Raw genomic sequence first — 26,975 nt, 5'->3', positions numbered from 1 at the left:
TTAGGCGGCAGGCCCATCTAAAAAATAATAAAAAATTAGTTTGCTAGATTTTGATTTTCAGAAATACTGTTTGTAACAGTACTTACTACATGCATAATTTTTATTGGCCACAATTGCTTGTAGTAGCATTTTTAGTTATTTAAGATTTATTACTATTATTTTATTAATTTTTATGAAAATAAGCTAAGAAGTATTTTAATTTAAGTTAATCTTTTTTTAAACGGAGCAAAAATTTATTGCCAGCGGATTACAAGTCTGTAAGATTTAATTATTTTAGACACATTACTGTATACTTTCTTCAGGTTAACATTCATATTTATTTGATTTATTTTCATTATATTTTTTTAAGGGTTTCGTCGACAATGGCCTTTTTTAACTGCATGAGAGTCTTTAACGTTGACCATTCTTATTTCTCCTTCAGCCAAATTCCTGTGTATCATCTAGTTACATTAACCCGCGATACTATTCAGCATACATTTTCTAATTTCACCAGTAATAAAGCTTTCTAATAAGGTTTTTTTTTTTTTTTTTTTTCCAAGCAGAAGATTCATTTTCTTATGTAAATTTGCTTTTAACACTGACTTTTTAAAACTTTTTAATTATTCGAATTTGGTTATCTGGTTCGCTTGACTAAAGAGTGCATTTTTTTATTGTTGCGACCGAAAATAAATCGGTCATGTTGAATTTCCGTCGAATGGCGGATTTCCGTTTTTCTTCGTTATTTTGGAAATTTCCACTTCTTTAAATATTATTTAGAAATTATTTTGTTTTTTGAAATTAAAATTTTAGTAGTTTGTATCTTTTAAGAGAAGGATTTTTCAAGTGCGGCATACAATCCATATCATTATCAAAATTTAGAATGAATAAGAATTTAGTTCATGTTCCGTTTTGCAGAAATGTTTTAGTTATTCTGAAATTTGGTTGTAGGATGCGACGGTAATCCACATTAGCGGAAGGATGGGTGATCCCAATATAGACAGTCGAATTGTACTTTGACATGGAAAAAAAAAAAAAATACATAACAGAAATATTTATTGAAGTTTTTGTGTTAATCATCCAAAACAGGCTATTTACTTTTGGATATCGGACCGAAAAAAGGTGAGGTGGAGTTAGAAAGTTGTAATGTCTGTTTATCGAATCTAAATAAAAAGCTATTAATCTGAGAAGAAAAATTTAAACCACAAAGTTATAGGCAGAGGCCCACCGATGGGGGGGGGGGCATTTTTTCTTTAATTCAACTTCACAATAATAAATTTTATAATAAAAGTCATCTAGTCTTGTAAAATTCTCCTCCCTTTTTTTCTTTTTTATTCAGATAGTGACTAAATTTTCTTCCATTTTTAAAAATTTGCTAGGATGTTTATAAAAAAATGTTTTCAGTTTCTTTTACTGACTATTAAAAGATTGTCAGTATTTGAGTTTGTTTCAGGAGACTCTTAAGGTTTAATTGCACTGTTATCTAATTCTCGAAAAAATATAGCTATTTTTCATTCTCGATTTTAGTATATAGATAGAAACACCGGTTGCAACAATAAATAAAATAAACATGTTGTAGCGTGATCATAGAAATATTTCATTGGACTTTAATGAGGAATACGTTTTGAACTATTTTAAGTTTGGTTCAAATTCAACGAAGTTCTTAATTTTTTGGGTTTATAGTGCCTATAAAAAGAATTAACTGAACAACAGAAATGAATTAACTGAACGGGGTTGCAGTATTTATAAATGCCGAATATTGGTAATGATAAATCTAAAAAATCACTAGTTTTCTTGTTTAATTGATTTTCTTGAAAATGAATAATGCTTCCTCAGTATATAATTATGCGAAAAGAATTAATTCACAACATACTGTCGGCACAAGACAAAATACGAAAGTAAAAGAAATCGTATGTTTATTTTTATAAACTCTTTACAATTTAAAAAGGAAAATAATAATAATAATTTATCTTTAACAGCGATATTCTGAAGAATATTAGAGCTTCAAGCGAGGAACTTTTAGATTACATAATTTCCCATGAATTCTTCCATTTCTTCACATTCTTCCTTCAAACTGGAGCTAGCTGATTTTGTTGTAATTCACACGCACGTCATTAAAGCAAAACTTTGTCGTAATGTATATGTTGTAATCGTAAATGTAATGTCGTATAAATCTTCGTAATAGGCATATACATCTAATAAAAAAGTGGTGTAAATGAAGTAAATAATTTTATTTTATGTAATTTGAATTAATAAATGTTCTGATGAAATTCGAATTTTAAATTTTTATACACACCCCCGTGGTTCATATTTAATAAAATATTCATGGGACACTAATATTTTAAGCAAAAAAAAAAAAGTTCTATTCTTTTGTGATTAAAACTGAGTGAATTATGAAAATCTGAATATCTCTATTGTATAAAAACACACGATTTTAGACCTCTCTATTAAATAAGTATTTTTCTATCAGTCTGAATCTCCCCCCCCCCAAAAAAAAAATCTTTTCTAAAAGTCTTGCTCTACGATTGCAGATTGTATTATAATAGTCGGTTGTTCGAAAACGTGGTGACATTATTGATTCTAAATGCATTTTCTGATGACCCTTACGCGAACGCTACTATTTAAGGTTTTTCGATAACCAGTCGCCACAGAGCAAGTTTCTTCGTGCTTAATTTTTACAACTTATTTTAGTCCCCTATTTTGATATCATCTAAAATCTTAGAATAATGCTTTTAGAATTGGATTTCCCCCTTCTCCTGATCTCCGGAAATTCGGATAGATAGAAAAGTACTTAAGTGCATTTTTCGGCTTAACTGAATTTTTCAAAAACGGATGCAGTTGCCGATCTGAAATTTTTGCCGAGTATCGTCTTTTGTATAACATACGTGTTAGTGGAATTGCGAAAATTTCGTTCAAATTAAAAACATTTTTTTTTGGGAGAGGATATTATAAATATTTTTTCCCAATTTATTCTTTTTAAAAATTTATTCTGGCCTTATTTAAATTATTTTAACGTCTGATAGCCCATTGTATATTTTTTTAATACTTTAAGCTCCGAAACACGATATTATAAATTTTCTCCTCCCTCCACCACGATCCGATCCGATATCCAGGAGCAAACATAATTCCCTATTTTTGGATGCCCAACTCAATAACGGAAACCAATGAAATTACTGTTATGTATTTTTTCCACATTTTTATACCTTTTATGACAGAACTAACAAACTCCAACATATTTGCTAGCAAAATGGTTCGCAGGTGTGTGGTTGTTTTTTGTTGTAAGCGTTTAAATTTACTCGTGTTAAAGTATGATTCATCGTTTTCCGCGAAGAAGTTTATCTATAAGAAGGAATAAGGTTAATGTTTATATTAGTACATGGAAACAAAATTTTAAATTGTTATGAAATCTTTTAAACATTTTTAAGTACTGTTTTCATTATTTGAATTTCTCATTTTTCTTTGGTCACTTCTTAGTATGATTTGATTTCTTCTTCTTTTTTTATTCTGCGGATCTACTATTTGGAATGCAAATTCATACTCTGTTAATCAAAATATCTCGAAAATATTTCAATATTTCTGGAATATACTTATTGTACTGTTAATGTGGTTCTCCTGGTGTTTAAGGAGTGTTCCATTTTCTTCATAGTATCTCTTAAAGACATTAACTCTTAGTTTTGTTTACAATACTGTATAGTTTTGTTTACTATGAATCATTTTTACCATGAATCATTTAAGGGTTGATTCTCAATGAATATATCCCCGAGAGGGAGTGAAAAAACAAAAGAGGAATCAAGGCACGAGAGATAGAACTTAATTCTGAAATCAGATTATACTAGGTGTATCTTGTGTATATGATAATAGAATGTCATAACATAAAAAGAATAACATGTTTAAACAATGTGAAAGGATTTGTGATTAATTGTTTAACATTTATAAGAAAAACCAATATTGAAATGTCGGTCCCGAATTCTGAAATGCTGAAAGCAGTTAGTTTAAAGATTGACATAGAAAGAAGACATTTTTCTGTAATTTACATGAGTCATACGCCATAAGAGTTCATGTTGAGAGCACATCATTCTGCGGAACGTCATCTGGAAATACCTCCTCCAATCGATACGCTGCCGTACCGTTTTTTTTTTGTGTGTGTGTGTGTGTGTGTGTGTGTGTGTGTGTGTGTGTGTGTGTGTGTGCGCGCGTGTGTTGTCCCATTCCGGGCAATCAAGTTGGATTTAGTGATCTACTCCCTAAACCTTTTCCATTGCGTGTAGTGCTCTGTTTTAGTGAATGGACGATTTGCTTTCAAATGTTGCATTTTCCATTTTGGCCAGTTTTTCACAACTACTGACGTATTTTAATGCAATTAGTTGTGAAATATGTTGATATGCAAAAAAGAAAAAAAGTTGTGCTAAACTCATAAACTTTTATTATTTTATTGCATATTTTTTAGTGAAGGATATAAGAAACGCCATACTTTTTCTTTCATCGTGCTTTTAAACTTAATATAAATACTTCTTTTCTTGATTGGCTTTTAATATTTTCGTTTTTGCATTTGATAAAACTGGGCTTAAAGGGAAGAGGAGGGCAAAAAATTGAAATCAGAATCGACCATGACCACTCGCGACTCTTTTTCCGGCGTACATCTATTTTAATATGTTGAAAATAAAAAAATTAATTTCACTTGACATAGAAATTTATTATATATATATACATATTTTTTTCGGAAGCTGATGGAATTTACACGTTGATATATTTGACCGACTGTGGTTAGAAGAGTTGTTTGCGATATTACCGTATAAAGATTTTCGCGGCAATGCTATTTTGCATTTCGATAATGTTCATTGCTTGTAGTTCGTTGTTTATTCCTGAAGGAAATAGTGTCACGAAATGTGCATTTTTTTTTTCTTTTTCTTTATCACAAAAACTTAATTTTTTTTCCTTCAGATTTTCATCTATTGTATATCCATAACTTGTAAACGATTAGAGAGAGGTCAGAATTGCTGTAGTGTTTTATGCTCTTAATGGACTCTTTCATCACCTCTTTTCTTATGCTGAAGTAGCTGAAATTCATTCTGAAAAAAAAAATTTCCTTGATATTATGCATATATTTCTTATTACTTCTGGATTATTGTAGGAAAACCACGAACTGTAGTAAAGAAATGCAAAATAAGTATCCATTTAAAATGACGAGTTTTTCAGATTGTAGAGGGGGGGGGGGAGAATTTTTTGTACCGGTCAATGTTTGGGTAGATAATGTGTTAGCAATATATAACTATAATTAAACTACTGCCAGCTAGGAATGTGCCTTAGTAGAAAAACATTTGTTATGAATAAGTGATATATTGTAGTCTAAAGAATTTGATTAAACCATTGAATCCGACTTACTTTTTCTCACGTTCGAGTCATGTGTTGACTTTGCTGCCACGTTTCCGGACTGAGCTGTTGAGTTTTAATATTTCGTTTCAGAATCGGGATAAAAAAATAAAAGGAAATATTTTTTTATTTTGATTAAGTATGCAAAATTATTTTTAAATGTTAGGAAATATTCAAAGTTCATTATATTTGGTGAATGATTTCTCATTTGAGTGTAAGGTTATTGCTATTCTTTAAATTTTTCCACATATTCATATTTAAATCTCTTTCATAATGGAATAGTACAAAATATTGGGCTTATCAGATCTTGGTCAGTACATTCAAGTAGATAATTTTTCGGAAATCTTCTAAATATGAAATTTTAAACAAATTTAATCAACTTTCATTTAAAAAATAAAAACCTCCTTTGTTTTTAGACGAAAAAAATAAATAAATAAACGCTTATGATTAAAACTCTTTTTGGTATATTTTTAATGCTCCACTAACTCCTGGAGTTTGACGTATTGCAATGGTCTCGTGAACATTACTTCATGGTAAATGTTTGGGTCTTTTGCCAGTGAAGTTTTGGCTGTATATCTGCAGTGTGGATACTGATCGTGTCCTTACGAAATTAGATTTCTTTTCTTTCATTTCTTTTCTTTTTTCTTTTTTTCTTTTTGGCAATTGTCTGAATTGGAGGGAGGGGATTAAATTAACTTCCTGACCTGGCTCCCTGCCTTTAGTCAAATGCTCTTGCGATAATTTAGCTGTTTCTGAAGTGCTCGTTTGAATATGACTGAATAATGATTTGCATTCATAGCGAATTCCCATTAATCATTTCATTCGTTGTAGTGCCGAATATTGTGCATTTCATTTTGGTTTATTTTAGTATGCTTCCTAGTTTTAATATTCAACAAAAATTTCCATTACTTCTTAAATTGCTTCTTTATATAATTTTTTTTAGTAGGAAGGTTATTTTAGAATAATGGAGGCTTAATGGCAATTGCATATAGCGATATGAATTTTGTCGCATCTTAAAATTGTGGATTCTTAGGTGCTGACAATCTCTCTTGTATAACTTTGAAGCTATCGATTTCTCACTCTTTCAAGCTCAATTTCAGAGTTGGATTTTTTTTTTTTTTTTTTCGTTCTTGATGGTGGAATAACTATTTATTTAAATTATAATTCTCAATATGCAAGTATTTCTCCTTTCATGATTTACCTATTCAATGACTGCGCGTATTTAACATAAATTTCTTTAAAGGAAAATTTATCGCCGCCAGTCTGCAACTTCTAATGCATTTAATTTCTTTTAATCGATGTTAATGTGTGTGCCGATCGCTAATTATTCACGTCTTGAAAATACTTATCAATAAATTATCCAGGGCAACTTCATTTGACAGGAGTGTCAAAAATTATTGATCTTAAGTTGAAAGTGAAAAATATGAAAGTTTATGAAGTTAGTAAAACAATTTTCTTAAAAGTTCGCCATGTTTATTGATCTGTGAAAAGTTCCCAAAAGCTTTTATAACAATTCTAATAATCGAAATGATTATCCGGCAGAAGGATGCAATTATTTTGTTGTACTGTTTATGTCGGGTATTTTTTCCCCTCATAATGTTAATCATTAAACAAAAATTGAAACTAAATTTTTAAGCTAATTCTTTTCTAGTTATTTTCTAAATAGCTCGCTTATCGACTACGTTCTACGATGATAACACATTTTTTTAAAATTGTTTAATACATAAAGGCGTTTTCATTATTTTTTTGCTTTTATTTTTCCATTTTATATTTTTAAAATCTTGTTGTAGGGATTCTTCGTATATAACGGAAATAATTTTATAATTGTTCGCTGATGGAAATTAAAAGACGAAAAATAATCAAGATTTTTTAAAATTATATTCTTTCTATTGTCTTTAATTTCCCCCAAAATAAAAAAGCCAAGCCAATCTTATGAATTTACAAAAACATCTGATATCACAGGATTTCCGATTATGTCGTGATTTTTCAAGCACTAGCGATGGAGGTGCTATAGTCTATACTACATTGGGCATTGATGCTTTTCAGTGTAACTAAATCTCTCCAATCGAAGTAAAGAAATATTTGAGTGAAAATTCTTTCTTTTTTCTGTACTATTACCTCTGTACTATTTCTAGACTATCTTAGATTTTTTTTAACTTTGTAAGTTGAAAACCTTTTTAAAAATTTTAGCCTATTTCGAAAAAATATCAAAATTCTGTGCTTCCTTCATTAACATCTTTTAAAACAAAATTTATATTACGGATTGCAGAATATATTTTTCTCTTATACATTGTTGCACAACATTGCATGCCCTAACGTAATATTCTATTCCTTCATTTACTTTCCCTCGATATTTGTTAAATCCAAGCCTTTATCGTACAGTGATTTCCTGATTTGATCAATAATAAAATGGCTTTAAAAAAGGCCTTTTGGTTATTGATCTTTTACCTTCCTAAAATAAAAATTTCACAAATTTGTAAATCAGCAGATTTTTTTTCTTTCATTGTTTATTATTTTCATCATCTAGGAACATCATTTATAATATTCTGCTTATTCGCGATTGGCGATTGCATTTGTTGACTAAGTTTTGTTTTGTCTTGTCACCGCATAGTAAAATGTCTATCGAATGCTTATTAAATATTTTTTTAATCTTTTATGACCAAAATTTCAATCGGTAAAGCGTGGAATTAACTTATATTCTACTTAAAAGGAGATTCCTTCTCTTCCCCCCCCCCTCTCTTCCACAGAGAATTATAGTGAATGATATGTTCACATTTTTAAATATACAGAATGCTGGAATGCTAATAGTTTAAAAAGAAAAGGATTAGAACCATAGCAAAAGGGTAACAAATCAGGCAAAGAGAAGAAAGAAAAAAAAGGGGGTGGGGAGATTGTTCTTAATAGTCATTTCAAACTGAAAGGAAGATATAAATTTATTATACACTACACTATTACTTTAAACATTAACTTTATGGAAAAAAACATAGATGTATATGTATGACTAATGCATCATTTCCGCATATTCCTCATTTATATGTTATGGAACCAGTAAATTAATGATAGAAAAGAGCCTGTGCATGAGGAAGTGGTTCCCTTCTCATCCTTTCTTTATACAAGCATACAGTGTCCTCAAGACACTACTTAACCTGCTTAAGAAGTGAGAAATTCTTAAAAATTTTGAAGATGCTCTCTAAAACATATTGGGTTGCTGCTCGAATCTCCCTTCTCCTATCTATCAAGCAGTCATTCTTTCTCTCAGATTACAGTTGCATAGTGCATGGTTCTGACCGCTCTGATGTTTTGCGGCATCTTGACATTACAAGGCGGGGTTTTTTTTTTTTTTTTTTGAAATTTTAATTAAAAATTAAGCGATATACAAGTGTATTTTCGCATTTTCTATAGAAAATATTACAAAAAAGGTAAAAAATGCATCATCTTAAATTAACAAGATTTTTTTTTCCAATGACACCAATTTAATTATCGTGAAATTTTTTTCTTCTTAATTTTGGCATTTTTTTTAAATGTACTTTTATGTATAATTTCCTGCAATATTTTTCAGTATTGCATTGAAATTTAAGCTGCTCCTATTCTGCTTTTCACTTTTTGTTTTAAGCTAAACAGTTAAGATGCTGTTTATTTTTTCATTTTTTTTACAATATTTAATGAATTTTATTTTATTTTTTCCATCAACTTTGTGTGTGCTGTGTGTGGAATCAACAAACAAAGCCCTTAATTATTAATTAATATATCGTATGTTCCAAGAGACATTTTTGGTAATCGCATTTCATTTATGTATTTCGTAGTTATGAAGATATCGAAATGAAAGAGATGCCATTTAAAAGAAGTCTAAAATTTTAAAGCAGTTTATTAGAATAAAAATAGAATCATTTACACTTGAAAGTGAAATAGCTACATAATAATATTATTATCTTTGAAAAGAACAAGAAGCGACTATATGCATGTAATTCCATTATCAGTAAGATGTATAATTATTTGATTTAACTGTTGATATTAATTTCATCAGTTTTTATTAATTCTTCACTGAAACGTTCGCAGCTGTGATCGAGGTTCATAACCTTTTAGAGTCTTGTACCATTATCGTACATTCCATCCATGTAGTGTGGGCATTTAAATAAAATGATTTAAAAAAAGGGGGGGGGGGAGTGAGTGTTGCTGGAACACAACCTGCAGTTCTTATTTTTAAACAGTTACTGAAAGCCGATATACATTATGGGAGTTACCATTTAATTCTGCCGAAAGTAGTTGTAAAAATATGAAATTCTTTTTTTAATGTCTATTTCATTTTTACTTTCGAATATTTTCTTTTTGGTTGATATAAAAAATTCTGTCAAGTTATAAAAATCATACATGAACGTATTTGCATTATTCTGTCTCTAGTGAATAAATTGTGTATTTTGATGAATGTATCTTTTTATTAAGGAGAAACGGAATCAAGCGGGGTAGCGTTTGGTATTGAATTATAGTTGATACATCTCCTAGAAATAAAACAAATATAATAATATTCACTGCCTTTTTAACCTTTCAGGTAAACGAATCCCATGGAATTTGAAGCGAAGATCAATGAAACTCTTTGTCATTTTTGCAGTTTTGAGTTCTGTTTCTTAGAGGTGATTTTTTTGTTTTGTTTTGTTTTTTAAATTTTGATTTTGAGTTGCGTAACTATATAATTAACCTCTAAAAATTAAATAAAATATACCTGTTCAGTGAGTTTATTGAAGACTTATGAATGTTTTTGATAAACTTGCGAAATCTTTTCAAATACTCTCTTTTGTTAATTTATTTCTATTTGTTATTATTTCAAAGCTGTTGTTTGCTATTATTTCATTAACTACAGTTTAAATAATTCTGTTCAGTTTTAAAGTATTAGTGGTTTTTACCCGTATGGGATCGATTTTCCATCCATATAAAGCAGAATTTTTCGGGAAAAGCAATGGGATTTTTTAATATTTATTTATTTATTATTATTATTATTTTTTATTTGTATACTTCCTTAATTCAGAACGAATGGAATTAAATTCATTTTGAGCGTTTTGAACTTAATCGGAAAATTCGTGTGTTATATAAATCTGCATTAAAAAACTTTCCTTCTGTTGCATTTTCAAGACGGTTAATAGATTTTCGGATGGAAGACAGTTGTAGGAAATCGACGGTTTAATAGCATTTTGACAGCAAGTCAAGGAAAAAAAAAAATCTAAAATTTTCATGTGGATGGTGGAGGGGAGTAATTGTGCCTGAAGGTTTGCTCATATTAGACGAATACTATATATATATATATATATACAAAAGTATTAGAATCAAGTTAATAGGAAAAACAAAATCAAATAAAAATTAAACCAAAAAAATTATTAAAAAATATTAAAAAAGAATCCGGCCTGAAGATCCGGCCTAAATACTATGAAGTTCCTTTTTGGTTTTAGTTTAAATAGATAATAAATTTTAGTTGCGATTTCGAAACTGTTTTGTTTCGTTTTCATTTTAGTTTCGTTTTCAAACTTTTTCTTACTTTAGATTGGTTACTTATATATATATATATATATATATATATATATATATATATATATATATATATATATATATATATATATATATATAATATAAAGGTGTGAAGCTTGTGTCATGAACAAGAAATGAGAAAAAAAACCAAGTGAAAATCAACGTTTGTCGAGAACTTTCAGTACAACAGATTTTCGAAGACAGATGACACGGTGAAGTCTGGAATAGAAGTTCGCAACTGCTTTCTGTAAAACATCCAATGTTCCAATTTTCTTGACTTCGGTTTCAATTGCTGCTCTTAAGTCGTCCAATGTTGAGGGCTCAGTATTTCAGACGTCCCCATAAAAAAAGTCGCACGGGTTAAGATCCGTCGAGTAAGATGGCCAGTCTATACCATTGACTGTTCTCATAACGGAATCCAACCGATTAGTCTATTGTGAAAATGTTCCGCTAAGAGATCGAAGTTTCGCGGAGTTCGGTGAGGTCTAGCATCATCTTACATAAACCAATAGTCGCTTATCTTGTTATGCAAGAATGGGATGATGCCGTCATTCAACACGTCATAAAATATTCACCAATGCTGCGACATATAACGCATCAAACTGTTAGCCTAAGTGGGTGCATTGGTCGAACTATTGTATGATGAAGATTTTCAGCGGCCCAGAACCTCCAGATCTGCTTGTTAACATATCCTTGGAAGTGGAAATGCGCCTAGGAAGTGGAAATGCGCCTCACCGAACCAGATCCGATTAAAATCAATTTCACCACATTCAACCTTATTAATCATCGTGCCTGCAAAATCAAACCTCTTTAAACCATCCAAATCGGGCAATGGTGATTGATTTAAATTTTGTAAGGGAACAGAGCGGCATATGAATTTGCATATTCACTTACAGATGAGTGTTTCCTCTCATTGGTTGCCACAAATTTCCATAGTCACCTAGGGAAGCTTCCATGTTGTGCAATCGTCGTATGCATCGTCATTTGAAATACAAACTGTCGGATTCGTAACTAATGTTCTTCGTGTAATTAGACTATGGCTCTATATTCGGAGACTCCACATGTTATATATCAAAATACTCGTTTTGATGTGTTCTATCCGAATCTGTAAATATTAGACGCTGCATACCTTGTGGGTCACCCTGTATAATATTGATAACAAGAATGTGTATTTGATAGAATTTCAGAGAATACCGTTTTGAATTTTTGTCTTTTTAAAGGAGATCAGTTTTACTTTTCTTTTATACAGATAAACTGTGAAATGTTGCATTAAAAATATATGTAAAAAATGGCAATTTAAATGTAGATGGTGTCTACGAAAAGAAATTATATTAAGGGGGATGGGAATTGTTTCTGAATTAACAGTTGAGCGGGTGACAAATTTTTATACATAAAGTCATATTCGTCTTTCATAGGCTTGTTTGTCTTTGAATTATCTGCTCCTATTTGTTGACGTCTCCCTCTCGGAAGTATTTTTTTTAGAAGACTTAGTAAGTGCGATATATCTGTAACTGGTGTCAAATTGTATTGTCGAAGGGCATTGAAATATTTTAGAAGATAAAAAAATTATTTGAAAGGAAAAGACTATCCTTTTGTTCTACAAAGAAAACTACCCCCCCCCCCAATTCTTTAAAGAAAATAAAGCCATGCTCTTTCGCTGCGGTTTGCCCGATTATTTTTCATATCCATTTCATTTCAGTAATGTACTGAAGAGACAGAAAACTGGTACATTCTTACATATACGAATAAAAGGGCTAGGCAGGAAATCAGCGTAACATGATGTGGTTGGTCGTGCCTATTAAGTGTCTGGTAAAGTTATATAGATTCTTGTTGCTACAATGGCAGGTTATCAAGATTTAGGTAATTTTAAACGATGTGTTAAAGTCTACACATTAGAGATGGGACAAAACATCTTCCACGTAATGATGGAATTTGAATTTTTGAATACGGAAATTTCACGAATGTACCTTGAATATCGAATATTCGGTGAAACGTCAAATCCCCGTCATCAGTGTGGCTGGAAAAAGACCTTGAAAGAACGGAACTATCGATAATTGACGAGAATCTTAAACAAGATATACCTACAATACTTTTTCAAATTGCCTCAGATTTCAGTGCTGGGCATCAGCAAGTGCTGAAAGCCTTCGTCGTGTACTCTCAGGTTGCAAGGCACAAAGCTTGTCTGGGACCACCAATACCACTATTGGATTGTTAATGACTCGAGATGTCTCATCCGACGAATCTCGTTTCCGGTTGCATCGGGCGGATGGTACAAGGTTTCCGACCGCACTGCAACCCAAATACAAAAACATGGTTGAAAGAAAGTAATATTTCGAAAGTGCATAGATAAAACAAATTTTTGGTTTACAAGCACCCAGAATAAAACCTGAATGGAGCTAAATTCTATAAATAACCGCACGTAACCAATTAAGAACTATATTTTAAAATTAATTAGAGACCAAATACCATGTCGAATTTAGTTCTTGCACAGTGATTTACACATGCCGTCACAAAATTTAAGAATTTTTCTAATTTTAACAGACACTCCCTGTTTTTGTAAAAATTTAAACTAAATGTTTTACTGTTTACGTATTGGTTCTTTAAGATGAAAGCTTTCAGTAAGGGGATATTTAAAAATAAAATTATCACCGCCGTCCCACAGGGACATAGTAGAGAATTTAGTTTTTTGAATTTATTGAGATAATAAAGAACTGATCCATGCCTAGATATAAAGAAAATAAAAAATATATATATTATGCCTTTTTTTATTATTATTTCTTTTTAGGCAGGTAACGAAACTCCTGACCATTTTTCAGGGATTCTGAATCATATTTGCTTCAATCTTCTTGCCAATCTGCCAATGCAAAAATTTCTTTTGACTTTATTTTCAAAAGAAGATCTAGGCTTGGCACTCCGCAGAATCACTATCGAAGACGGGCTAGCTAAATGAATATTAATTTTGATATCATTTTCCAGAACTCAGCGGATCGCAGAATCAATCGCAGTCAGCTCGGCCTGAAAAACAGTATTATCTTTGTACATTATTTAAATTGAAATATTTTGTTTAAATCTACATTTTCGAAGATGCATTTGGAGAATCCGTTATTAACACCTACCCTGGGCCCATCCCCGTATATCTCATGTTAATTGCCCATTAGTATAGGTATAATATTATAAGTTCTATTTTCTATTGAGGCATTTGCTAATTTAACTAATTATCCAAATTTTCAGTTTTCAACATTCTACCCAGCTCAGCTGACAGACAGGTCCAGGTTTGAAACTTTAGGATCTTTACCCTGACTGTTAGATGTAAAGGAGGGTTTTAAGTCAAAATATTTAGCACCTGTGTGTGGAAGTAATACTGTAAATTTAAGGAGAAGAACCTTTTGGATTGCGTGTAGTCTTTTAATCTGTTCTTCTGTTAGAGCCCCTCCTCTGTTATAACCGAAATTGACAGTAAAACTGACAGTGATAATATTTATGCTTTTGTTGAAATATATAATAAAAATGAATTAACTGATTGATCAGTGTCGTCATGAGGAAGGAAATATACCATGCCATTGTTATGAATAAGGTTTTTCAAGTGAATTTCTTGGATTATGTTTTATGTCTAATGTATATTTTTAAATCTGTATTTATTAGTATTACTATTATTGCTTCTTTTAACTCCTTGATCCAAATTTTTTACCTTTGGAGCATGGGTTAATGGTCTTATTTATTAAATATGGTTCTTGAATTGTTATGAAATCTAATTTCAATTCAATTAACAGTGAAGTTTTTTCAGGATTTAATCGGATATGATTGATGAAGTGCTTCATAATTGAAGAGAAGTAGTCTTGTAAAGTTATCTGAAAGTCGAAAAGTAATCTAAAAGTCGGTAAGTTATCTCTCGTGAGAAAAGAATCGTGGACTAAAAGTAATTTAAAGATCACACTTTGTAGAATTAAGATACTGTGTATTATCGTGTATCAAATTATAGATTGAAGTATGTTTATAACTAAGAAATATTTTCATTAATCTTTCTTTCACGAGTATGCTTCCAATCCACAGAGAAATGAAAAGAGAATTTTCTTCCGTCTCTTTCTATATATTTATCTTCCAAACATTGCAAAGTTTCCCCCTCCCCCTTTCTGAAGATTGCAATGGAAATCTCTTGCAATAGGTCTTAAAACCAAGAATTAGTAGAAATGGCAAACACAAATTACCATCTTCCCCAAAATATTGGAAAATTATCTTGGATGAAGGATCCCTAGTTTCTTCTAAATTAGAAATATTTTACTTCTGACCTGATTAAAGGAACAACACATCGTGCTGGTCAAAGGTACAATATGGTACCCTTTCAAGTTTAAATTTAATTTTCATTTTGGTTTGGAATAGAAATATCAACATTTGCACAAAATAAGATTATTAGTCTGTCTATAATATGCATACACTAATATCATTTCTTAATTGTATCAAAAAATGCTATGAGATAAAATGTTAGATTTATAATACTTACTTTTTCATGGTGAAATCCTATAAAATATTTTTATTATTCAAAGTATCTATTTCCTTAAAATAGCAGCGAGTTAAATTAAGTAATTAATGGGTCATTTTTGTACTGAACACAAAAGCATTCAAATTTTGTCGTCCGTTGCCAGCACAGGCAGAAGTGGTCGAAGGTACAACAATCTCTTGCTATAATTGATAATTCTTACCGAAAGCGCGGTGTTCTACTTCAAGCCAAATTTTTCGTTAGCTAACATACATGTCTTGCACTTGATATTCCTGTAAAAATGGTTTTGAGTCTTTTGTTGGCTACACATTTTACATAATGAGTTTTCTTTATTCGGACAATCCTTGGCACTATGCCCAAAACCCGCACAGGTACGGATCTGCATTACATCTATAAACACGGTGAATCGGATTTTACTTCGTGCAAAATAGAGCCTGTGTCTCTGAAAAATGTGTTTAAAAATGGCACAGTCAGTAGGTAAATCCTAATGTTTAATTTTTCTATATTTAGCAAAAATTAGGGAATCGATTTTGATAAGAAATTCATTATTCGGATTACTCAGTTTTTCTTTAATAAACCTTCTTGTACCTCGTCGATCCCTGTTTTCTTAATTTTATACTATTAATTGAAGCTTGCGTTCAGATGCTGTCGTAATGTAATATCCTGGGTGTTATCGAGATGCTTTTTGGTCGTGTTATATTCTAAGGCATTAGATATGATTTTTTAAATATTTTCTCGTGAAAGTAGAATTAGATCCATCCCAAGTTTGGATCTAATTCTAAGCTCGAAGTGGTGGGCAGGTAAAATTCTTGTTAACAAATTCTTGTTTGTGTGAGAATCAAATTGTTATTGATTTGAGTTTGCAGCACTGAAACACTTTCTTCGTCAGGCAAGTTATTAAAGGGATGACGTAGTTTTGTTACTCTTTTCGCCACCTGGGCGTAGACTTTGCTATTTGCTTCGATAGTTATTTATTATTCTTTTTTCAATTTGGTTTTAATTCTTTTACTATTAATCGATTTTCTTGTTTAATTTTTTCGATGGCATCAATAACAACTTTAAATTCCTTTTTATTATTATTTCACTGTCCAATTAAATTTTAATATCTCTGAGAATCCTATTCTGTCATATTATTTTGTTTCCAACATGTGGTTTTAATTGTCCAAATCTTTTAATCTTGATTCTAAGTGTTGATTTATCGTTTTTGCCTTCATCCTCTGTTGCTTGGTATAAATCCAATTGGAAGGTGCTTAATGTTTCTGATAATTTTTTAATAATTGAAGAAAGATATTAAAAATTATTCGTATTTTATTCCGTGTGCCCCTATTTTCCAGCTTGTACTTTAAAATAATTCGTAATTTTATCACTCATTCCTTTCTCATTATCATCCTCATCCTTTGTAAGATTCTTAATTATATCCTTAAAGGCATCTGTAATATCCGATTTTCTGGTTTCAATTTTCCCATAATTATTTTATCATAAAAATCAGTATTAAAATATAAAAACGAATCACAAAATATATCAAAAAGAATAAGAACATATCAAAATATTTAAAGGACTAAATATTTTAAACTGAACTAAAAAAAAATGCACCACAGTATCTTAAAATATATACTCAATACAAAAATAATCACTCAGAACAAAGACGAAGGGGGGGGAGCCTATTCTCAATCTAGTGTAGACCTTAAAGTCCCAAATGCAATCGTGTTTATCGATTAGTTAGTTAATCAAGGTTGGAAGCAGCAAAGTCTTCAAATCTGGCAACATTTCCCAATAATATGATGAGTCTTAAGGGCGGTTCACCTCTATTTTCAATATGGTAAAGTGTTTTTTAGGCATCTCCACCGAAGAAAACCCAGGAAATTTGGCGTTGGATTGAACAGCCGAGTTCCACGCGCACATAGCATAATTCCATAGTACATTAGATATTGATAGACAGTGACATTCATTAGACTCTATGTTCACTAGATACTGATACGTCACAAAATGTTTTGTAAGGTATTTATCTTTTCTACGATATAAACTTGACTTATCACTGATCATGCAATACTTTCTCAAAGTACATCAGTGATGGGTTTCAGAACATGCGAAATACTTTATATATTAGCGATATTTTTACACAGTCCTGCACCATTCAATATTTAAAGTCTAGGAACTCAACTAAATTCCACTAAATGTCGAATTTAAAACATAATTATGAAATTCTTATTGCGAGTTAAATGACTATTGTCATATTTAAAATAATGGCCTGCTGAGAATGAGATGCTCAACTTGAGACAGTTAATATGGTATGCTAATGTTAAGTATTTCATCGTAGATATATATTTCAATTAGTTATTACTGTTAGTTACAAGTCATTAACACATTCTTTTAATGTCAGACTATACATTATGTTTTGCAAAATAAAAAAATAAAAAAAAAAGTTTTGAGAAGTGGAACAATGATTTCCTCTTACAATTTTTGGGGTTTTTCCCCTTCATGTTTTTTCCATGTATGCAACAGAAGCATACATGGAAAAAACATTAAATAAATAAATGAATGAATGAATGAATTTTTTTATGTAATAGGGGCTGATATGAAGAACGATAGCTATTTCATAAAAACAATTTTAACATTCTGCCTTTTCCATAATTGCGTTTCAACTGAATTAAAAGATTAGTTCAACACCTGAAGAGCATTAGGATATTTAATAGATAAGTGCTTAAAGTCAAGTTGATTCTGTCCTAAATAACGTTAATAATTGATCTTCAATTTCAGTGTTTCCAATTTAAAAAATGTTAACATGCAAGTTTTCAGTTATTACCAAATCTGTCTTACTGTATAGCTATTAAATGCTAGATGTAATTCTACTTTAATTACACAAAATTAGTTCCTGAGAAAAGTCGTAAAATTTATACCAAAGATTGATGTTGTATTTAGTTTGCTTTATTTTAGATACATTATTGCACCATGTATCCTCTTTTATTTGTGAAGAGAGACGCAAATGATGACAGACATTTTTTTAGTTTCATACAATTTAATTTTAAATTTGTTTACTGTTACTCTTAAAAATTCAAATTTAGTTACTGTTAAAATTCAAATTTAAGAAGAAGTATGCATTTATAATTCAATCGCAATGGAGCACGAGTTGCACAGTAGTATGAATCGTAGAGCTCACTAGGCTTTGCTGCAGTGTTTAATGGCTCAATCAACATTGAAGCTAACTTCAGAGGAGTTGTCTGATGAGGTGAAGGATCGAATTTTCTGCAAAGCTTATCATGTATCGAGAACCAAGCTTCGAGACCTAGCATTTTTTCGCCAAATTTGTTCACCAAAAATGTCGCCAAATAAAAATCTACTTAACAATATACTTTCATTTATTTATAAGTCTCATCTTCACAGTCAGAAATAATTTATTTTGTTAAAATGTAGGCGAAATTTTTTTATTAAGTTGGCAGCAATTTTATATGGATTTTTTTAAAGAGTAATTTAAATGATCAATGAATGTGATATTATTCCTGACTGTTGAATATTTTTATTAATTGAATGTATCTTTTATTAATTGAATATGTATTCTTTAAGAACTTCTTACTGAAATTATTTTTTGAAAAGATTATAATGCTAGATATTTATATATTTATATGTTATTATTTAGCAAAATGAAGTTTCTTCGATATCTTTAATTTTATTTGATTTAGTTTAAAATGCTTCCTTAGTTTGAAAATGGCACACATAATAACGAAAAGCCCAATAACATATTACATGAAACTTGTACCTTTTGTTTTAAATTCAACTTGGAAAGTATAAATTGAATTAACCATTACCTATTATTTTTGTTTGTGTGTGTCTGAAGCGTTTTTAAATCTATATGAAAATATGTAAAAGGATTTTATCATTACTTTTATATTCAATTCCATTGGAGAGAGTAAAATCATTAATATTCTGCACTTCAAATGTGAAAAAAAAAAAAAAAATATTTTACTACTAATAATAAATGATGTACTTCAATTTCATGATGACTATAAATGAGAATAAAATTTATTACTGAGTTACTTGTGCTTTTTATTTTTTTGTTGTATTTGATTTTGTAGTTTTAAGTAATGCTTTAATTTGTAAAACAAATGCATTTTTATGAATAGTGATGAAGTTTCGTTTAGGCAGCTGCCTGGGCCGTTGGGTTATCGATTGAAAAATTTATTGATTAAAATTTTAGAAACCAAATAAAGAAATTGGTATAAATATATAAATTATTTAATAAATTTATAAATTATAAAACATTTTTAATAAAATTTTATCAAGTATAATTGATTAGGTTTCTATTCATTCACTTAATTACTATATTATTTATAAATACTTAATTTCTATTTCAATAATATTATGTACAAACATGGTTACCAGGCAGTCTTGATTAATAATAAATAAATAAAGACAAACGTACTTTTACAAATCTAAAAAAATAAATAATAATAATTAAAATAAATCATGAATAAGTTAATCAAATCAAGAAAGGGTTGATTTGTGAAACCAAATTTGGCAATTTATTAAGAGGAGGCTCATAATGTATCTAAATCAACCATTGCTTATAAGCATGAAAAAACTGTCTCCAAAAATAAATGAAATAAAAAGAGAAGTGCTCTCCTCATGGCCAACCATGGCTTTTATTAATACTTCTTGAACAATTTTCTGACTGAACCATTTTAAAAAGTTTTGAAAGTCTTGTTCAGCAAAATAACCCTTCCTTTCTATTGTACGTAGAAAAATGTTTCTAATAATGTATCTTTGACCCTTTGGAATATAACTTAAGGGAAACTATATCCTAACTATAACATCGATTAAATCATTTAAGTTTTAAGCTGCAATTTGTCGTTCTCTGTTAATATATTAATGGTAGATGGTATCTTCTTCTTTTTCTTCTTCTTTTTTTTTTTTTTTTTTTTTTTTCATTTATATGTTTAAAACCTGAAAAATTTAAAGAGCGAAACAGTAACTTTTAGTAGTCTTTAAATTTGTTATTTAATTCATATGCACGATATAATTTTTCTGTTTTATTTAAATACTTTAAGAAAATTCCATTTTGTTTACCTCTGAATTCCACATTCATCAGTGATACTTATGGATTTTATGAAATGGAACATAGTTTACTTTGCTGCCAATTACTGAAAATTTGAAGCTATATGAGTTTAGCAATGTATTATAAACTAACATTATGTAAACTATTTAAATGTATATGGATAATAACAAAAGAATGCAGCATATATCGGTTAAAGAAAATCTTTGAAAAATCTTGAATCTACATTTCAATCGAAAAAGATGTCTAAAAAATCCCAGATTTTATTATTAGAATCAATTACCTACTTAAATTTTTAATGCTTTCATGGATTCGGCAACTGTTCTTAAAATGTGCTGATTGCAGAAAATAATACATTTGGAATAAAATGAGTTTACGATCAAATATTTATTTTCATTTTCGATTTTTTTTAGTCTTTAATTTATAATTCATTATTATATTATAAATAAAATTATACAATAAGAATGAATTATATATCCATATTATAATATAGAATCTTGTAATAATTTTTTCTGAAATTAACTTGCAGATGGTGCCATTTATATTAAAATTTTTAAATCGAGCGATTAACTAATAATTAAATTTTTAAAATAATAGTTGCCATCAAAAATACAGAAGTATACAAAATTTCAAAGCCAGCAAGCACATCAGGAAAATAGTGAAAAGCGATCGCAGCATTTCATCTTTACAAACTTACGTAAAATGATAATGTATAAAAATAGAATCTAGTTAATAAATAAAGCACATGTTTCAACAAAATATTTGAAGTGTAAAATACTGCTACTATATTTAGTTTATTCTTTAAATTAATGAATGATTGAATTGGAATATACAAGTGTGTGTTTTATTTCGTAAGCATATACAGTGGAACCTCACTTATCGAGCATAATTCATTCCTGAATCTTATACGTACTGCGAAACACTCGTTACAGCTTTTCCACAGGAATCCGTGTAAAATAGTTCCGATCCGAAAATAATACTTAAACAAATTTACAGGTGGTTATCAAAATAATGGAAACACCTTAGATTTATAAAGAATCTTGTATTAGTATGGAGTAGGAACGCCCTTGGCATGTAATACAGCTTGGATTCGCCTGGGAATCGATTCATATAAGTGTTGAATAGTGTTTAGAGGAATATTGCACCATTCTTCCAGGAGATATTGTGAAATCTCTGAGGTGGAGGATATCGATTCCGTATTGAACGTTCTAAAATAGACCATAACGGTTCAATTATATTGAAGTTGGGTGACTGTGCGAGCCAAGCCAGATGTTGAACTTCACCCTCTTGTTCGTCAAACCATGATTGGACAAATCTCGTTGCATGGATAAGGGCATTATCATCCTGAAAAATTCCACTCTTACAGGAAACAAAGTTTCCATCTTAGGAAACATAGGTCAGCTAAAATTTCTTTATACTTCTCCCCAGTGATCCTTCCTTTCAGGGTTACGATTAGTTCCGCAGGAAGCCTCGACATGGCTGCCAATATCATGACAGTTCCACCTCCTTGCTTCACAGTTGGAAGGAGACAATCACGATTATACGCTTGTGCAGGTGTCCTCCAAACGTGCACCCGTCTTGTTGTAGGAAAAAGTGTGGAACGTGATTCGTCAGACCATATCACTTTTTCCCACTTATCAATCAACTAGGTTTTGCGAGTGTGACACCACTGTAAATGATGTTTACCATTAACATCTGTGACAAGTGGCTTGGGAATTGCTGCTCTGACATAAATGTTCTGTTTATGAAGGGTTTTTTAACTGTAATCACTGACACTGGAAAATCCAGATGGGTATTGAGCTCTGCAGTCACTTTTGCTGCAGTTGTTCGCTTTTTAGACATTACAATCAGCTTCAATACCCGTCGGTCTCTTTCACTGAGCTTCTCTTTCCACCCTTGATTTTGCTTTGCCGAGCTTTTCTTGCCGCGCTTTATGTATGCTATCATGACTTTAGACACCGTACCTCTAGAAACGCCTGAAGAATTACGGAACTTCAATAAAGCTAACACATACTACCAGAATATATACATTGCTATTTATAAAAAAACTGGTGACTATTATTATATTTTAATGTCTACGAAGCGCATTCAAAATTTTATTCACAGGTGTTTCCATTTTTTTCGATAGCCACCTATATACTGATGTAATTTATTATTTAAAATGCGTGTTTTTTTAACAAGAAAATTATCTAAGGACATTTGTCAGTGGCTACGCTTCGAAATTTGGCGAAGATGAGACATTACATAAAAGAATTTGTAGCGAGAAAAACCAATATTATATATAGTATATAACAACTGTATATATTTAGTTAGGATGATAGGTAAAGTCCTTTTAAAGCCTTTAAATTCAAAACGACGTCTTGAATAGCCAGAGAAATAACATGTACCAATAGTAAATTGAATATGGTGAATTCATTGAGGCAGGTTACAGCACCCCTAAACCCACTCGGTAAAGTTAGGAAATGTAAAAATAAAGGAGATTGGTCAACATATTAAATTAGAAAATGTTACGCTATACCATAAAAAAAAGGTATAGGGAAAAGTTTCATGATGTTATCTACAGAATTGACGGAGATATTTGCGATTAAAATTATGAGCTTTCTCAGAATTGATAAAGAGTTCGTTTAAATTGAAAAATGTATTCCCCGGTATTATTATACAACTTTTCTGGGTAAAGTAACGGTGAAGTCAATTTAAGCAACGAAGAAAATAAATAAAAATAATTTTTTAAAATCTGAAAATCGCTCTCGGGGAGGGAATCTGAGGATAAATTTTTCAATTTTGGACGAACTCTTTTTCAATCGATGGTCATTAGGTTCGTCATCAACTAGTATTTCGTGTAGAATCTCCGCCGCTTGTCTCCGGAGAGAGGCTAAAAATTGACTGCATTTCACGAGATACATCCATCTGTTAGAGAACTCAAAACTGTTAAACGAAAGTCGTGAAAGTAACCCGTAATATTTTCCCGTCAAATGTCAAGGGTTTGGCAATTGGTCTAGAATGTATGATTCCTGAACTTGCCCAAAATTTTTTTAGTTTCTTCTCAAAATCACTAAAGCATTTCCCGGACTCTTTTCACTGTTCTTGCTTTGAACATCGCCTATTACTTTGATCAATCTCTCTTTTCACATTGGCCATCTGTCCAAGTGTGAAAAGAGAGTCCAAAGATCATGTTAATAGACGCATAGAAAGATCATGTTAAGAAATTTCCAAGAAGACAGAAAAGAAAGTTCAAAAATCATGTTAATAGATGTATAGATTCCTATGCACCTATTAACATGATTTTTAATTTCTTCCACTTATGCTCTTATCTCTTTTCCAACTCAGATTAGTTTCTTCATTTCTTCTTGCCCTTGCACCATTGTCTCTTGTCTAAATCACATCTCTTTTTCCTCAATTTTCACGACAAAATCGACCAACAAAATTATCATAACATTCTTTGACATTTTCGCCTGAGATCTCGCCTTCACCATGCACTGCAATTATTCTGCTTCTGAACCAATGTTAAGAAAACCGTGTGTTGTCTGTACAGTGAATATAATCCAACAAGCTAGGTAATGGAAAACGACGTTTTATTCGGCGAATTTTTCAGTAAACACGAAGAATGGTGGTGGTGGGGATGCTGTTGAAATGTTCACAAAGAACAAAAACTTTCGTAGCTTTGTAGAAATTAGCAACACACAAGTAAACCACAAATCGCTTATGAAATAATAGTAACAGCAGTATCGACGACGCTGGAATCTACAACCCACTAGTTGGAAGAATAATTTGTTTGAACACCTCTTGTTTATATGGCCTGCCAACAGAACGTGCCATCATATAGAACTCACTAGAAGAATTTGCAGACCTCAGTTTCTAAGAGAGATAGGGTCATAATTTTTCCATTTTCCAAAGTTTTAATTTTGTCACCAAGATGGGATGTCATTGCTTTGCTATCCTGCCATAAGACATAAGCTATCCTATCTTAATTTTAAATCTCTCTTTTCTGTCATAAGACCAACATGACTAGGAAGTGGTATTATAAATTTGTAACAATATCAGGCAGATGTTATAGTGTAATACAAATTATTTTATAAAGGTTCATTTTGCTTTTATATTATTTTCTCACGCTATTTTATCTATTACATTTGTCTTTCTATATTACATCTGAAGATATTTTGTTGTATTTTTTAATATTGAATATTTATTTTAAACTATGACCAGCGACCAAATAAGTTTTCAAAATTTTAAACATGTTCAATAAGCCTTTTCATCTTCGCAGAATCTGAGACAGGAAAACACCTACTACCGTACGAAACATGCAAAAGGCAGAAACTGTAATAAATTCCATTTAACCTCGTTCCTGGAATTAATTTTTTTCTAACGCCTTGAATTAAAATTTCACTTGAAAGTTATGCGGTTTACAATTTTCCTATGCCGTACAGGGTCTTAATTGCTGAAACTTTAAGTGTACTTCGCGAAGCTACAGTATCATCTGAAAATCGTGCTTTTAATAAATGCTTGATTAGCTAAATGTTATTGAAACCCCGTCTCAAATGTGTATAAGCTTGGAATGCTTTCACGTGATTTCTTTTCTTTTCTTTTCTTTCTTTATTTTTACCTTGCCGTGGTGAATTTGTTTCTGAAGTTTCTGGGCGTGGGATGCCCAAAGAACTTTTTAAAGCTGATAAAAAATGAACGTTTTCGCTTATGAGCGAGAAAAATAAAACTATGGTTTAAAGAGAATTTTTCTTCTCATTTAATGAAGTTTTATTACACACACACAGTTTAGTTATTATGATGAGGCTATTTATTAAAAATATATTACATGTATTTATAAAATAATGTAGAATACATCAAATGAAGAAAATCATTATTAAATCATTGTCATTAGATCAAATAATTATCTTTAAACGAAAAACCATTAAAGGGCCATTTATGAATGAAATAATAAATTTATTTACAAATGCGATTATACCGAAGAATATATTATTTACGAAGTTACACACTTCAAGTTAAGCATCATGGCGGATAGGATGAAATAAAATATAATGAAACTACAAAATGAAAACAGAATTGAGCAATTTCTGTTCTTAATTTACTCAATGATGGTATGTCACCAAGACTGTCCTCCTGCAAGTGAAATACTCTGGAGATAAAAGAAAAATATAATATGTATATCACTGATAATGTAATGGAAAACGAATTTCATACCCTCTTATCAATTTATTTGAGGAAGTTATGAACAATTGTGCAAAATTGGTGTTTTCCATAGCATGTTTTTCAGCCTGTCATTACCAAAATTTAATAATGAAGCACCGTTTATGTCTTTCAATGGACTAGCATAAGACGACGTATTGAAATGAATACAAATGAAAAGATGTATAATCGAAATCTCAATTAACAACTTTGGTTTTTCATATTTATTTAAAAGTAAACTAATCCAAACTTATTTAAAAGTATTAACTTTGCGGATTTTATGATAGCATGTTACTACATAGCAATAATTATGTTTTAAAATTAAATATTTTCTTAAAAGAGAGAAAAAGAAAACTCTTATTGCATTCCTACAATATTAATTTCACAGTTCTTATTTTGTGTGATTTATATGCATACAGGCATGCGTTTAATGAAAAAAAAAATCTTTAATCATCCACCTGACATGCTGATTTGTTTTTGAATTATAAGTACAACATTATAAATCGAATTAAATTCATTGAATGATTTTTCACTTGGAACTTTTTTATTTGAATTTCTTCAATAGAATCGTCTTTAAGTGAGAACAGATTAACTTCTTCGTTGCCGCTGAAATTAGTATCAGATAATTAGTTGTCTGTTAATTCATTGTTTGAGAATAATTCTGCAGGCATGATATCAGTATCGCAGTTTCCTCTTAACCCTTTGGGTACACGTTTATTTAAAAAAATTGCACTTTTAAAACACATTTAATTTGTTGGGCTTGTAAAAGCAGTACTTTTACAATTAATTTATTTCATGTTAAATACTACTACATGATATTGCGATAACTCAATGCAACTGGCATTACAAAGTAATTGAGACTTGAATTCCAAATAAATGCGTGACTTTATAAAGCATCAAATGTACCCAAAGGGTTAATAGGAAAGGCACAATTTAGGACTCATGTAAAAAAGATTGTGAATTTTAATAAAGTGGTAAGCAATGTATAAACAAAGTACAAGATGCGTCAAAAATTCGTCATAAAAGAATTAATGCTCGAAAAAAAATTCTCTTTGCACAAATTTGCGAAGTTTTGCACTAAACGGCATATTTTATCACTATTAAAACTCATTTATAATTTTTGACAGTTTTATTTATTATTTTTCTCTAACAGTAGACAATCGTAAAATAACATTTTAATTGTAAATTATGCTTGATGTCATTTTTTATGCTTATTTATTTACAAATTAGACACAAAAAAACAGGTTTTTCCGAAACTTTTGGAGTTTTATACCTGTCTGTCTTTCGTTGGCTGTTCCGTATGCAAATTTTCAATTTTTCACCCATCTTGATTAAGTTTTGTTTATTATCAAAGTTTGTTTGTTATCAAAATGAGAGAAAAAATTATGTCGACAT

At 30.4% G+C, this 26,975-nt stretch overlaps 1 protein-coding gene across 5 annotated transcripts in view; it reads left to right on the top strand.

The window, feature by feature from the left end:
- LOC129959995 (oxysterol-binding protein-related protein 6-like) overlaps positions 1 to 26,975 on the top strand; it is an 86,877-nt gene that overhangs the window by 6,556 nt on the left and 53,346 nt on the right. For 3 of the 5 annotated variants that reach the window (XM_056072971.1, XM_056072970.1, XM_056072966.1), the window contains exon 2: positions 9,893 to 9,974. The exons of 1 other annotated variant lie outside the window; for it this stretch is intronic. The gene's annotated coding sequence lies outside the window, so the exon portion shown is untranslated. Of the gene's footprint in view, positions 1 to 9,892; positions 9,975 to 14,644; positions 14,738 to 26,975 lie in introns of all 5 variants that reach the window. One more of the 5 variants, XM_056072969.1, reaches the window with a different exon arrangement.

Source organism: Argiope bruennichi, chromosome X2 (assembly GCF_947563725.1).
Source record: "Argiope bruennichi chromosome X2, qqArgBrue1.1, whole genome shotgun sequence".
In the NCBI taxonomy this organism is placed as follows: domain Eukaryota; kingdom Metazoa; phylum Arthropoda; class Arachnida; order Araneae; family Araneidae; genus Argiope; species Argiope bruennichi.
Note: the sequence above shows the minus strand (reverse complement) of the source record. Positions and strands in the feature narration are given on the sequence as shown.